This window comes from Monodon monoceros, unplaced genomic scaffold, assembly GCF_005190385.1.
Source record: "Monodon monoceros isolate NGI ecotype Baffin Bay Population unplaced genomic scaffold, NGI_Narwhal_1 Contig7577_ctg1, whole genome shotgun sequence".
NCBI lineage: Eukaryota > Metazoa > Chordata > Mammalia > Artiodactyla > Monodontidae > Monodon > Monodon monoceros.
Genome location: NW_021703121.1, coordinates 13,251 through 29,677, shown reverse-complemented (window position 1 = coordinate 29,677; position 16,427 = coordinate 13,251). Strand labels below are relative to the sequence as shown.

The 16,427-nt window shown below is 43.4% G+C and overlaps 1 long non-coding RNA gene across 2 annotated transcripts; it reads right to left on the bottom strand.

Annotated features, from left to right (window-relative positions):
- Positions 1-3,842: 3,842 nt before the first annotated feature.
- LOC114891338 lies at positions 3,843-15,163 on the bottom strand. 2 transcript variants are annotated; one of them, XR_003792458.1, is made up of 4 exons: positions 15,035-15,163; positions 11,355-11,430; positions 10,237-10,367; positions 3,843-7,226 (listed from the first exon to the last, which is right to left on the bottom strand). It is a non-coding gene; the product is annotated as an uncharacterized LOC114891338 (long non-coding RNA). The 2 variants fall into 2 exon arrangements; XR_003792456.1 differs by lacking the exon at positions 15,035-15,163 and adding an exon at positions 12,470-13,209.
- Between the last annotated feature and the right edge of the window lie 1,264 nt (positions 15,164-16,427).

Sequence of the window (16,427 nt, the reverse complement as noted above, 5' to 3'; positions counted from 1 at the left end):
CACCTTAATAGATGTTGTGGTTAGGGAAGGGACTAAACTGACAAGACTCTGAACTTGAGAAGGGAGAAATTAGAAAGTGACTGATCCTAGAAACTAGAGAGGATTTCAGCTCAGAAATTTCTGGTGGTGAGACCCAGAAGAACAAGAACATGGTTGGAATATTAACTTGGGGTAGTATCTGAATCCATTGAGAAATGGTTTTGTTTTGTTTTGTTTTTTTAACTTAGAAAGGCCAGCTGGATGAAGATTAATGAAACAAAAAGTAGAAAGGGAAAGAGGAAGGTGCCTGAAGTGAGACATAACCTCTTCCCTGTAAGTACTAGGGGTGGGCGTCCTGTGGGAAAGGATGGAGCTCTCTCTACAGGTTTGTCACCAGGATGGACAAGGAGAAACATGGCAACCATTGTACTGGTTTTGATGATTCCTCAAAAACCAAGGCTTTACTTTCCAAGAACTACCCACAGTAGCATACCTACCGTGTGTCAGACATGCCACCAAGTGTGTTTCCAGTCACACATTTTAATTGGAGAAATAGTTCCTATGAGGTACGCATTAGTTCCCTATGGCTGCTGTAACAAATGACTACCAATGAGCTTGCGTAAAACAAAACACACTCATTCTCTTATGGTTCTGGAAGACAGAGGTCCAAAACCAGTTTCCTTGGGCTGGAACCAGGAGTTGACAAGGCCGTCCATCCACCTTCTAGAGGCTCTAAGGGAGAATCTGTTTCCTTGACAGCATTCCTTGACTTCTGGCCACATCAATCCAACCCCAACTTCATCATCACATTCTCTTTGGAGTAAACACTCCCTCTGCCTCTCTCTTACGAGAACACCAGTGGTTACATCTGGGTCCATCCAGGTAGTCCAGAAGAATCTCCCCATCTCAAAACCCTTACTTTCATCCCATTGGCAAAGTCCCTTCTGCCATTTAAGGTGACATTCATAGGTTCTGGGGATTAGAAGGTGGACATTTGGGGGCAATGGTACTATTCAGTCTACTACAAGGTAGATACTATTATCTTTCTCAGATGTAGGAAATGAAGTTTAGGGAAGTAATTTGTCTCAGGTCTACAATTTCCAGAGTAGAGATTTAAATTCTGCCAGGGAGACTTTAGGACACACTCTAAACAACTTTAACCTGTGTCCTTAATTACTGCATAATCCTTGGTTAAGAGTCACACTTAGGTATCAAGACCCAACTGAATATAACACAAGTACTGTCTCCTCTTTCACTATGTTTGCCTGGTGTATTCATGAATCTTGCCCAGAGCAGAAGAGTTCAGAAAATCGTTATACACGTTTACTAGGAGAAAGCATTTACCGTTTCATGTGCACGGAGTAATGGAAGGCTATTTAAAATAAAATAAAGTAAAATATGCCACCAAATCGTCAAGTGTCACAACAGAGGTAACCCCGTGGGAGTCTTGAGGAGACTAAAATTATCTCCAATTGTGCAGGTGAGAAAAGTGTCACTAAAGGCAGTTGTAGTTCAGCCAAGCCCTACGGCACAGAAGTAGGAATCTGGATATGTACGAATGGGAAAAAAGACATTTTAGGCATGGGAAACAGTTTAATGCTGAATGGATGAGAAATATGCATTAGACCTTTCTAAATCAACTGGCTTATTAACTCAGTAAATCAGATTTGGTCAGTCAAACTAGCTTTAGCTGATTACTTATCCAGGGCATAGCTGTTGAGAGTCATTTTTGTCATAGAACAGTAAATAAAATTGTTGAACTATAGCTTTAGGCTTGCTAAGTGATAATAGATTGCTCTAGCTGATGTTCAAGTGACTTACTTGGTACTATTCACGAAATTGGGGGTTAACAACTGCTTAAGACAACATAGAGGACTGATCTTAAATAGTACTTGAAGTAGTTACTGTGTAAAGTATCTGTTCAGTAGCTCATGGTAAATGGATGTTTATAATCCCCACTGGACAACCAACTGCTTTTCTGCAAATGGTAATGTGAATTGCTGTTGCATAAACTATAGTAATGACCACCTATCTAATTTGTTGTCCAAACCAGAAATCTTCTAACAATACTGGTCTCCTAATAAAAAGTAAGCATGAAGCTAACACACACTGGGTGTCTCCCGTGTGCCTGTGCATGCATCTATAGCTCACTGAACCCCCATAACAGCCCCCAAGAGAGGGACTCTGAGTGTCCCCATGCTGCTGGTGGAGAAACAGGCACAGGAAGGTTCAGTAGTCTATCTACCTAAGATAACACAGAGGGCGGGAGAGCCTGTTTTTAAACCATCTGCCTCCAATTCCAGGTGCCAGGAGCCAGATTCAGCCTACAGGCCTCTTCTGCTCATCTGGAGGTGAAACCATGTGTAAGGATTAGTCAAATCCTGTCTTCACTCCTCAAGGTAGCTTGAACACTTTCACGTCCTCCAAATAGCACGTAGCATAAGCAATAAGATGTTTGCCCCGGGTATTGTCCAGGAACTTGGAATCAGCTGTGTCTAGTTAGGCTGAGCTGGTTAAGACTGGAGAGGACCACCGATCTTCCACCTGGCCCAGTGCCTTTTGACCTCCTGCCATCAGAGGGCCGAAAACTACAGCCTGAGAATGTGCTGAGCCCCGTAGCCTAGTTACGCCAGCTCAGAACAATGATGGGCACACCTTTTCCCAATCACCTTTCCTCATGCTCCCCGTGCCTCATACTGCCCTGCTTCTTTTTTCTTTATCCCATAGATACCCCAAGCCCCTTGCCTTTGGGGAGGCGGATTTGAGAGCTATTGTCACGTCACTTCCTCGCTTGGCTGCCTTGTGAATAAACCTCCTCTTTGCTGCAAACCTCAGCACGTCAGTGTTTTGGCTTGCTGCGCCTCAGACAAAATGGTAGGGAGCAGTGGTAAAGGTCCCTTGCCTGTGAGGGAAGCTGGCTACTAGTAGTCACGTTGCAGATGTTTTCTCCTCCCGGGGGGGCAGACGTCCTGCTCTTCCAGAAAGAAGGGAGAAAGGCAGGAGCTGGACCCTTGCTCTCAGGGTCACCGTCACCTAGGAGCTCGTTAGAAGCACAGAATCCAGGCCCCACCCAGAACTACTGAATTACAGCCTGCATTTAACAAGATCCACAAGAGAGGCATACCCATATTAAAGTTGGAGAGGCACCAAGCTGGAGTCCACGTAGCAGAGAAGCAGACAGGATTCTAGACCACGCAGAGTGTTAAAGGCCAACAGTTTGTTTTCTATTCTCAAAACAATGTTTTTGAGCCATGTTTATGAGCAATGTCCCAACTTGCTTCTAAGGTTTCTTGTGTGAAGAATGGATTGGAAGGAAACAAGATATATGGACACTAGTTAGGACCTCATTGCAACAGACAGGCAAGTTCAGTATTAGGATGTTGAGGAAGAGTTGACAGGTTCAGAAGAAATTCAGGAGATAAACTGAAGCGGGCTTAATGGGGTATGAGACGGAGGAAAGGAAGGTCTTAGGGAATTTAAGGGTTTACTACACGTATGAGCAAAGCCTCAAAATTCATCATTTGAACGTACAGAGGTAGAGTTCTCAAAGGACACTGGTTAGGAAGCAACAGTACGCCCTTTATAATTCCAAGAGACAGCACAGATCAACTGTCTCGATGGAAAACTCGGCGGTACCGGTGCGTTTTTTCACTCAAACTTAGTTCCGGTGCCTATTACTCACATTTTCTGTGCCTAAACAACACAGCTTGAGGAACTGAAGGGGATTCCATCCTGGTAATTAAGGAGGGTCCCCAACACTGACAGTCCCATCTTAAAAAGCAGTCCCGCTGCATTTTACCCAAGGAGCAATGGCCAGAGCCTCCCTTTTAAAACGATGGGGAGAAATCAGAACACCACACACTGTCCCTTTCAGCTACTATGAACTGAGCCGCGAGACGACCAGCACCCCCTAGCACAGCGCGGACGGGCCAGCGCACGGGGGCCACTGTGACAGGCGACAGCACAAGAGACGGAAGCCCAGGCCCAGGGGCTCCGAGCTCCACCGGCAACGCCCAGGGGCCAAGGCGTATTACCTTTCCGGGATGTGCTTTCCGCCCTTCCTCGTGGCCGACGAACTGGCTCATGTCACCCCCGCCAGGAGTGCCAAAGTCGCCAACCCGGCATCCCCGGTGCCAGCACAAGGCCACGAACCACAGGCGCCTAGGCACAAGCCCACGCAGCTCGCGGACCTCCTTCTACCGCGCATGCGCCACCGCGTGGCGTGTCGAGATGACTGTCATCACGCAGGCGGATTAACGCGCTTGATCGGTAAAGAGGATTCTGATGCCTGCAATTTCCCTCCTTAGCCGGAGGCTGGTAGCACACGTCCATTAGTTCGTGTGTGTACCCTTCAGCATTCCAATCATACGGGACATGGAAAGTTGTCCGACTCTCCCAGTTTCTTGTGTGGTTCTTTCAGATATTTCCCAAGCGCTTACATTCACACTCGTATCTTGTATGTAAGTATTTGTACGTAACAGGTATCCTGTAGTTTATAGAAGAGCAGCACACTATACACGTACTACATACATAGTCTACAATGTGTCTTGGATAGTGACGCTGTTATCTTTCTAAAATATAAACTTGGCTGGATTGCTCTGTCGCTTGAACATCTTCACTTAGCACAGAATACAGCCCAGGTTGTTAGCACAGCATTGAGAACTCTTTATAAACAAATATCAGTCTGTCTCTCCAACTGAATTATAAGTTCAAACTATGACTTACAAGGACCTACATCATCCACCTCCCTCCTTTGCCCTGCCAGCCTCCCCTGATCTCATTCTCTACTGCCCTGCCCTCACTCACTTTCCCCTGTCCAGCCACACTGGCTTCCTTACTATTCCTCAAACATGCCAAGCACAGGCGTGCCTCAGGGACTTTGCACCTACTATTCCTTCTGCTTCAGAACACACCCTCCCACCCCATCTCCACTCTCCCAGAACACACCCTCCCACCCCATCTCCACTCTCCCAGATATCCAATGGCTTGTTTCTCACCGCAAGGCTCTGCTCAATCGACATCTTAATAGAGGGGACTTCCCTGATCACCTACCACATTCCCTCACCTCTTCATCTTCTTTTGTTATTCTCCAAAGCATTTACCACCGCTTGACACTCCACATATTGACTTATTTATTCATCTCTCTCCCCCACTAGAATGGAAAGTACGTAAGGGCAAGAACTTTGTTCTCTTCCTACTTCCTAGAACAGTGCCTTCAACTTAGAAGGTGTTATACAAATATTTGCTGAAAATGAATGTATGACTTCTTTGCCCTTTCACACTACCCTCTAGTCACACCAGAGGCTGCCCCTCCAGAGCACAAGTTCAAGCCCTGGGCCTTTTGTACCTGTCCCCAATACCTGGGCTGTCCTTTCCTCATTCCGGCAAAATCCTCTTCCCCCAAGCCCAGCTCAAACGCTGTCTCCTCGGTCAGGCCTTCCTCAATTTCTCCTCTATATTCCTGCTGCACTTGATTCTTTTATCATAATTAACCCACTTATACTCACTACATGTTTCTCTTCCTAGACAACTGTAAGTTGCTACTGAACAAAGACTTCTACTCACCTCCGTATCCCCGTGCCCTAACAACAAACCTATAAGGCTCTCGGTGTTTACTGAAACAATTCATTTTCTGAGTCTCTACCAATTCTAGGGAGTGCGTAGTATAGTCTCCTCCTCATTATCAGTGAGCCTGGCATCTGTGGGAGGGCCTTACAGCAGAGGAAGTCACCAATGGACCATAACTAAGGTCCTGAGACTGCAATGGCAGACAGCATGGTGAAGTTAGCCCACTGCATGCAGAAGACCCACAGAGGAGTCAGCATATGCAATGGACTACACTTGGTATAACATGTGAACAATCAAGGTTTACAAACGTGTTCTCATGCACTTGTAAGGATCTTCTAGCCCACGCGGAACAGACAGAACACACACAAAGGAGCCTGGAGGAAGTGAGTAGGCCGGCAGCTGCGCCCTAACGTCCTAAGAGGTAACATTTCTGTGACTACAGTTTAAACACATCAGATAATTTGCCTCCTTTCTAGACACCCTGGTTATCACAGGACAGGCCAAGCCTCTCAAGTTTTAAAGCTAAAGTACACGGAAGATCTGTGAATAGGGCTGAAGATATTTAAGAGCTAGTACCTGCATTAAGCAACCAGGTTATAGAATGAAAATTTATCTTGAAATTCCAGTCTCTCCCTCTCTCTCTCGCCTCCTATCCCCTATCTTCCCACCTCCATCTCTATTCCCTCTCCCCTACTCCCTGTTTTATGTATATACGTGCATCATTTTATATATACACGGAATATTTACTGTCTGTTAATAAAGTGCACACTCCTCAGGCTAAATTTAGAAAGAGGACAAAATGAACACTTTCACATGGGCGTCAGTGGTGTTCCAAAGACAAAAGATTCCTCAGTCTTAAAACATGGCAAACACCATGTTCCTTCTGATAGTTAGATGCTAGAAAAAGGCAAGTGGATCCTTAAAATTCACACGCTATTAAGACCTACTATCAACAGAGTAGATCTTAAAGCGGAAACAAGAAAACACCAGCCTTTTAAGTTCTTCCTGTCTGAAGATAAGAGTAAGAGGTGGTAGTGTTCTTCCTCACTTGCACCCGAAGGGTAAAAGCAGCAAAAATATCTTAAACACATATATGATGAGGAAGCCACTCTACCTGGTCCACTCCGCTTTGTTTTGCTTCTAGGGATCTGTCTCACTCTGAACCTTTGCTTTTTGTTTTCTCTTTTGTGTACGCTAAGAACCTGAGAGTCTAAACCTTTTCTTCCACCTCTCAACCAATAAACAGGACAAAAGAACATTTTTATGTTTTCATGTATTTTCCATTCAAATTTTTAAAAAAGAGATAAGTAAGCTAGCTCAGTTCATATTTCTCACAAAGATCACTTTCCAAACTAAACTAAATTGTTTGTGACCATAAACAGGAAAAACACCGTACTCTATTAGCACCGTCTGACATTTCCACCTTAATGTTACCAAACACAACTTGACACTAATGTCAGAACTATTAAAAATGTTAAAAATCCCCAACCCCACTCAAAATGCATACCAAAGTTCAGGTAAAGGAAAAACAAAAACAAACACAAAAGCAACTCACCGTTATCTTTATGTTCTTTCAGAAACCCATTAACAGCACACTGGAATTTAAAACTAGTGTCGTCATCTGACACCTGATGCCCAATTGTACACATTTTTAAATAAGGAAGAGTTTCTGGTAAGTCCTACAAGGCAAAACCATGAAAATATGTATTATTTCCTTTGTAGGGAAAGAATAAAAAATTAATTAGAGAAGGCAGAATATAAACCAGGAGAGTACATTAAACTTTGTATGTCAGTCATTCTGATGAGAGCCATTTTTTCCAAAGCTGCTTTAACCAGTAATTATCACTTGATTTTCATTAAAACTGCAGAACGGACAGTTACCAGGCATGCAAAAGGAAAAGCAAATCTATGTGAATGAATGCACATGTAACTCAAAATGATATAAACAGTTCTACCTACATTTATGTTCTATCTTACATTTCAAGGGCCATAAAGCGGCTGTGATTTAAGGAGAGTAGTAGAATAGAGTCAGAAGAACTTGGATTCGAATTAGGAAACAGAGGCAATTTCAGGCATTGTTGAGAACTGGTATTCTTGAGGTGGGAGAAAGTAGACTATCAATAGAAGACAGAAAAGGATAAGTGAAAATTCTCTAGTTCTGAATTTAAATGGAAAGTAGCAGGAGGAACCTATGACATATTTTAAAAATATTAAAAACAAACGTACATATTTCCTAGCTCTGACCACTGAAAAAGTCTAGAAACAACTGATGTCATGTCAAAAGGACTCAGGAGTCACCGAGAAGCTCCAACTGGCCAAAGATAGGGCCTCAGTTAGAATAATAACTGTAACGGAGTCCACGGTGATAGGAATAAATAAAATTTTACAAAACTGGTCAACACTGGAGGATATTTGTGAATCAACTCATTATTTTGAAAACTGTTAAATAAAAGAAGAGAATCATGCCTCTACAACTGAGCAACCAAACAGCTGATGAGGGGAATCTTCTCCTCGTACAAATATACCCAGCTAATAAGTGAAAAAAGGAACAACAGAATTCACCATTCTTTGAAGCCTCAACTGAATTAATGGATGTAGGCATGAATCATCAGTGACTGCTAATACCACAGAAAGACACAACTATATACGTCTCCATGGAAGAACACATCATCACCCATGAAACTGTCTTGCCAAAACAAAACATGCAAGCTTCATTCAGATCAACTACCGATTTACAGGAAATAAAAGGACTGAAGAATATGTTACCAACACATGGAATGTAATCATCGGCATCTAGATGGGACAAATTACCTGGTTTCTTTAAAAACAAAATTCAAGGAGGAAAAAAAAAGTGAGAGAGACATGGAGGGAGAACCTATAGATTAAACAAGACTTCAGAGACCTAACAATCCACGGCAAAGTGTGGACCTTATTTGGATCTAATTCAAAATTCTTATAGACAATTTTTTATGACGTTTAGGAGACAACTGCAAATTTGAGCACTCCCTGGGTATTTAATATTAAAAAATGATATTAAGGAATAAAAGTCCTATATTTTAAATGCACGTACCAAAAACGTACAGGTGTAATTTACATGTTGTCTCGGAGCTGCTTCAAGATAATACGGAATGGGGTGAAACAGGTGGGGGTATAGATAAAACATGACAGCCATCAGTTGGTAAATAAGAAAGCTGGATGAGTTCATGGGTATACAAGGAACACTCACAGTAGTTTTATACTTTTGTATATGCTTAAAATTTGTGATAATTGTTTAAAAACAAGACGACACTGTAGAAAACAGTTTGGCACTTTCTCACAGGTTAAGCGTAGAGCTTAGTATTTGGCAGTAGGCTATGATCCAACAACTCTGCTACTACCTACGCTGCACATCTAACAGAACTGAAAGCAGGGATTTGAACAAATATCTGTACACCAATGATCATAGCAGCATGATTCACAATACCTACAAGGTGGAAAACAACCAAGTGTCAATCAACCGTTGAATAACAAACTATGGTCTATATACACACAATGGGATTTTCTAAGCCAAAAAAGAAATGGCATTTCGTTACGTGCTATAACATGGATGAACCTTGAAAACACGATGTTTAGTGCAATAAGCCAGACACAGAAGGACAAATACTGCAGATTCCACTTACACGAGGTACCTAGAATAGGCCAATTCACAGAGACAGAAAATAGAATAGAGGTTACCAAGGGTTGGTGGGAGGGAAAATGGGGTTGTTACTGTTTGATGGTTACAGAGTTTTTGTTGAGGATGATGAAAAAGTTTTGGTTCTAGACAGCGGTGATGGTTACACAACACTGTGACTGTACTTAATGCCACTGAACTGCATATTTATAAACGGTTAAAAGAAATATGATTTCTCTATATTTTACCACAATAAAAAAAAAAGCAATAACAGAGCTGAAATTTCAATTCTTCCTTTTCCGAGAGTCAGTTTCATCGTCTGGAAAATTAGTAATTGTAGTTGTCTATCCTCTGAGCTTAGTGCAGGGTAAGCACTCAGTAGGAGATATCAGTACTACTTCCACTTCAAGAGCAAAGGATTGCTGTGAAGATTAACTAAGTCAATGGATATGAAAGAACTTTCTAAATGGCAAACTGCTCTACAAATATTAAAAGACATTAGGTGTTACTGTCTCCCAAGGCCATGGAACAGGTCAGAAGGAGGATAATTCTTTTGCACGGGAATGTCCTACATGGGCCAAGAGAATAGATGGGTTTCTGTACTATATCAGAAGGCATTAGGAAAAGGAAGCATAAAACTTAGAGAACAATTGTCTTTTACACTGATGCTTAAACATGCTCAGGCAACTGCTTAACATAAGTGCTAAAGACATAATGGACATACCTTTCTTTCTTTTTAGGATACTACTGTAACTGCTAAAAGTTTACTTCATTTTCAAAATGTAGAACATGGAAGCTTATAGAATTTCTTAAGCATATCTAGAGCCTACTGCCAAATACTATAGTTCAATTCATATCTTTCATCTCATTTTGAAACAGCAATTACAAATGTGTATTGAAGGAAACCACTAGCTTCCCTTTTTGAACCCACGAGAGAAGGCCAGGACTCACCTTAGCATAAGATGATAACTACTGAACTACTATGAATTATTACAGTATCAGAAAGAAGGTCATTTTCAATTACGCCTTCCATTTACCTCTGGCTTGTAAGAGCGGCGAGTATTTGCTAAGTCAATAATCAGCCCAAGTTCTTCATTCTGTCCTTGGATTTTGTTAAGAGATCCAAGGGGGAGAAACGTTCTTCTGGAGCAAGATTCTTTTCAAAACTCTGTCAGAAAGAATAAAATAAGGAAGAACATATGTTTAAAATCCTTTACTATATTATCCATTTATTCAAACCCTGGGATGCTAACATATGAGATTCAAAGTAAAGTTTCCTCCTCTGTAGCTTACAAGCGATATTACAATCCTTTCTTCCAGAGAGATTAGACGGAAGAAAATAAGCTCACTTCTATATAGTTATTTCTATGTTTGTTTATTTCATGTTGGTCTCCTAACCTGACTCGAAACTCCCAGAAGGCAGGGACCACATCAATTTTGCCTACCACTGTATTGCCAGCTCCAAGCGGAGTGCCTGAAAATAGACACAGAAATAAATACTTCTTGAATATCTACATATAGGAAGGATGGCTTTCACTGCTAAATATTCTTTCATGTATTTGGCTTATACATGTACCCTGTTCCATTGATCTCTTTGGTTATTCAAGTGTCAGCAACACACACTTTTTTTCTTAATTAGTAGACTAGTTTTAGAGCAGTTTGAGATTCACAGCAAAACTGAGCAAAATGTACACAGCTCCCACTTATACCCTCTCTCCTTCATCCCACACAGCCTTCCCCATTATCAACATGCCATACCAGTGTGCTTCATTTGTTAGAATTCATGAACCAACACTGACACATCGTTATCAATCAAAGTCCACAGTTTATTGCATTCATGGTACAAGTAACCGACTATTTCTTTATTTCTAGTATAGTCATCCCCAAACATTTACATACTGAGATACATATTACTTTCTTATAAATTACTTTATTCTTTATTTATAGTTAGGGCATTGCATTGTTTTTTTTTTGTTTTTTAATTAAGTACAAAAGTTGGTTGTATTTGTCTATGAATCCCATTTCTGGATAGTAAAAGAGGTATTAAAAACTATTTGCTATAAAACGGGAAAATGGAGTACGACGGGGTTGAGAGCCAGGGCTCTATATGGTGAATTCAGATTTCTGGAAGAATATGGTATTAACTTTTGCTCACCTTTTTTAAAGGAACTTTGAAAGCAATGAAACGAGTCCCAGGCATCCGCTGTTCAACTGGGAGATAGTCTTTCCACCTGTTAATATATTTTTTGTTAGGCAAATTTTATGTTAGGCTGTCTCCCTGCACAGGATGAATGCGCCTTGAAAATGGAAATCATATCCCTCTACATCGGCTCCCAGGTGGTCCCAGCGTCCCGACCCCGACCCCGGCCGCGCGCGACACACTTTCCACAAACTGACACACACGGAGCCCGCGCGACGGCCGGGTCGCGCGGGCTTCCCCGCCGGGTCGCCTGGAGGCCGGTCCCCCGCAAGCCGAGCGCACGAAAGGGCGCCCCAAAGGCGCCGGCCCAAGGCGCCCGCTGCGCTTTCCCTTTGGAAGGTGGGCTGCGGGGCCCAAGCGTAAACCCTGAGACAAGGAACACGCGCACCACGCCGCCACGGGGGACGACAGGCCGGGCGCCCACCTAGCCGGACACCCTGCATTTCTGGAATCACCGGACGCCTGTGTAAATTTCCGTCTGGCCTGTCATTTTCCAAAGGCCACTCAAGATCAGGGGACAGAACGCCTCCTCTCCAAGTGTCCTGCCAGCCCACCCACTCAAGATCAGAGGGACAAAATGCCTGACTAAAACAAAACAAAACAGAAACACAAAAAAACTGGAGAGAGGGAGGAAAGGGTGCCCTGAAAAATAAAAAAAAATTAAAAACACTAAGCACGTTGACAGCGCTAAGAATAAACTACCAGGAAAAAGAAACCCTACATGTCAGATCCTAAAGTACAGAAGGGCAAGCCCGCCGACATTCCAGGCCCGGGGGGACCGGGGGGACCGGGGTCCCCAGCCCTGCAGAGCCAACCGCAGACCGGCTCGGGCGCCCCTCGGAAGCGCGGGGTCCCCGCGGCCGAGTCTGTGCCCCCCGGCCGGCGCCGGCTCCCCTCTGCCCACCCTGCGCGCGGGGGCTGGAAACTGCCGCGGAGAACCACGGCGGGGCGGGAAGGGGGGCTCCAAAGAGGGTCTGGCGACTCGAGTCGCTCCGTCTCCCGGTGGGCTCAGCGCGCGCCGTGGGGGAACAGGAGCGGGGGTCCGGGAGGAGGGGACGGGCGGCACTTACGTAGACCGGCAGCGGCCACGGGGAGACGGCGGGCTCGGTCCCCAAGAGCGACTCCAGCCTCAGCTCCAGCTTCTCCCCCATGTCTTCGCGCGCGGGCCCCGCACCGCGCTAGTCTGGCGGTTGGGGGAGGGGCGCGGCGCCGCCGGCGGGGGCGGGGCAGACGGGCAGGCGGGAGGCTGAGGGGGGCCTGGTCTGGGCCTCAGCTGCCGCCGCAGCGCTCCCGTCCGACCCCCGGCTCCCTCTTTGTGGTCACAGGCCCGGGACCTCCACCGCTGCTGCGAACTCGGGCCGGCGTGAGGCGGCCACAATGAGCCGGGGGCCGGGCTGAAACACTCCCGGCACGCGCGATCCGCCCCGTGGACTCGCAGGCTCGCACGCACGCACGCACGCACGTACGCACGTCTTCGGCTGCCCCTGGCCACCCCCACCGGCCTGAAGTGGGGACCCGGGAAAACCCCTCATGGACAGTCGTGGCGGGTTTGACTCCCGACCTTGACGTAGCGTGACACACCCCCTCCCCCCCCAATAAAAGAAAAGGAGCATAGGAGGCAATCTCATACATTATTGATAAACACATACAAAGACACTATTGGTACAAAACTATTTCTCCATATAGCAACTTTGAATTTTAATAATAAATACATATATGTATCAAACATTAATAAAAGAATAAAATTATCCAATATGAGTACATTTGCTCTTGTTTTGCAATTAGTTCCAGGATTCTATTTTAGATTACTACTTCATACCTGAGAGAGTTGGGTGTGTGTTTGGTTTTGTGGAAGCTGCATTGTGCTAAATTTTACCTTTCTTTCTTGAATTAAATGGCTTTTGTTATCCCTTGGGAATACTGAAGACAGCAACGGCAGATTACTACCTACCAGTGGAAAAGTATAAATAGCAATTTTAGCCACTAGTGATTCTGAAATTGCCCTGAACTTTGTCCTTATAAAAATGCTCCAAGAATTACGTTTTGCAAATCCACAGATTTACTATCCATATTCAAGTCATTTATGTAGACAAAGAATGTAGCCAGCCTTATCAGTAACACAGGATGTTATAGCCATCAAGCCATCAGCCACTGAAGCCACACCCAAAGCCGCACCCTGAGGGGATTCAGGATGGAGAAAACAGGATACTGGCCCTAGATAATTAAAGTGCAAATCAAGGGAATGATTTCCAGGAGACCAGATTCTTGCATCTCACCATATATAGAAAAGTGCTACATTTATTAACTTAAGATGTCTAGTTTCTTTAATTAACAGTAATCTTTTGATGTTCCAACTACCTGTCTTTTTTTTTTTTGTTTTGCAAGAACCTCTAAATACCCTGTGCCCTCCCTTAGCTCTTCAGAACAGTCCCTCAGAGCTATCTGAGAGGCTGTCTCCTGATTTCAGTCCTCAGTATGTCTTCCACATAAAACATAATTCTCAACTTCTAGGTTGTGCATTGTTTTTCAGTCAACATTTAATTGTATGGCTCATGTAGGTACTATGCCTAAATGTAATGGGATGAGCTGTAAATTATTAAAACTAGATAAATCCTGTCAGCTCTACCACTAGCTGAGATCCAGGCTTTCACCTCTGGATACCTCTGGCAGATATGGGGTCTGCGTTGGTCTTAAAATTATTCTTAGAATAGTGGGGACTCACTCATTCTTTCAACACATTTTATTGCTTATATTCTATGTGTCAGTTACAGTGCTGGGTCTTGAAATACAGAAGTCAACACACGAAAATACGAGGATAAAACACATTTTCTACCATATTAACTTTTTTCATTCATCAATTCATCCCTAAGTCATTCAACACGCATCTTCTTATTGAATACTGATGAGGGGTCAAATGCTATGCTAAACACTCAGTATATAACTGCAAACGAGATGGATAGGCCCTGATTTTGATGTCACTACTATCTTTTGTCCTGCCATATAATGGGACAGCTTCATTATTCCCTTTACCCTAAGTTTTTATCACAAATTGCTAATGAAAATAAAGCTGTTAGTGGAGTTTCAACATGCATAGGTAAATGAGAACACAGAACTCCCCTTTCTCATGTCCCGTTCTCCTCCTTCTAACTCCCTATGTGAACTCACTTTGTGCCAAGGCCAAGAAGCTGTGCCCCAATAAGAACCAAGCTGATTTCCTCACACTGACTGGGGCTATTGCACACTTAGAAGACTTGATGCTTCATTTTGATAAGCAACTAGAAGACCATGGAGGCAACCTATAAAAATGATTTGTCTTGGGAGAAAATACTAAAGAGGGTTAATGTGCTGTTCCACATGTCTAACCCCCTGGATTAAACCACAGGCACCAAGGTCACCAAGTGTACTTGGCAACAAAGAGCTAATAATAAAAAAAAAGCATCATACTGTTATTGTATTCATTTTCCCCCAAGGCACTCTCTGATAAACACCACAACCTCTAAGAGAATTGAGAACAGCTTCCTTGTGGGGTAGGTCATATAATATATATGCATCTTTTTCCAAGCAGTTAAATCATATCCAGCTATCAGCACACCTTACTTAAGGCGATCGTAATGTATGAGATTAAATGTTCCTACCTGATCGGAAAACTTCTTGTCCTCAATTCATTGGCTGTACTGGATTTTTTTTTCTTGGGTCAGACTTTCAGACTTCTACCAGAAATCCTTCCTTTGGGGAAACCAGGCCTTCCCAGAAACTCAGGAAACTGAAATGGAGACAGCAAAAGAGAAGGAAATTATTTGGACACATAGACCTCAGTTGTTTGGTTTTAAGTAAACGTCCAAGCAAACATCTTCTAAATGGTATAATAACTTTAGGGAAATTCACGGTTTATAAGTTTGGGTACTCATAAACTGAACATATTATGATAAGAGTACAGGTTGCATTTTGTGTCTTCAACTCAAGCAAAGGCTTCAAAAAAGGCCCAGTTATCCTTTGTTCATTAAGACACAAAGAGAGGGCGAAAAGGGCAAGTTTCGAAGTCGTTTTCTTTACAATTTACTTCCTTTCTTCAGTCTTCAACAAGATCTTCAGGAAATTAACTTTACTAAAGTTAATTATTCATAAAATAAACATAGGAACCTGCAGAAGACTATTTCACAGAGACCTGTAATGTACAATATCCATTGCATACATGCACCTTGAGCTTGTCTTTTCTAGCACTGGCATACACAAAACTCTGTGTGTGTGTGTGTGCGCGCGCGTGTGTGTGTGTGCACGTCTGTGTCTTTTTCTGTGATGGAGCCATAGGGAGAAAATAAATCTATTGGCTGCAATTCAGTGATGTACAAAGATTTAAGGGTAAAGGAGAAGGTAACATCAAGTGAAACAATAAAGTCATGAGGTTGTGGTTCCATAATAATAACAATAGCAGTCTTCTGTAACCAAGGGAGCAGGCTCCTCAAATTATAGTCACACCTGTTAGACCATCTGCCCATACATTTCACACTATCATTCATGGAAAACAAATGGCACTGTCTCTCCTTCCCCTTATCCATTGGCCATCCTCATATAAACTCTTTTTCTCTTCAAGGTCATGCTCTTTCCTATCTATTGAAAAATATTAGGATTTAGGAGGAGTGATACGTAATGTGCCGTGCCTTGGTACTTGTACCAGTGACGGCTCTGTAAGGAGCACTGGGTTGTTAGGAGGCTATCAACTGAGTTCCCCTAGAAGCAGAACTTGAGGCAATAATTTGAGTGCAAACTGCTCATCTGGGAGGTGCTTCCAGAAAACTCAGAAGTGGAGTGGGAATTGAGAATGGAGGCATGGAAGGAAGCCAACAGAGGTGCATTACCGAATAAATTACTCCTGCAGGGAACTGCTGCCAGTACTTCAGGCGAGTTCTGTGAAACTCTACAGAACATGTCTCAGAGTTATCCCAAGAATCGGTGAGAAACTTGAAGTACTTATCTTCCAGTCCCCTCTGTCCTTGGTTGAAAGCTACACCCAGATACATTAACTCCTGT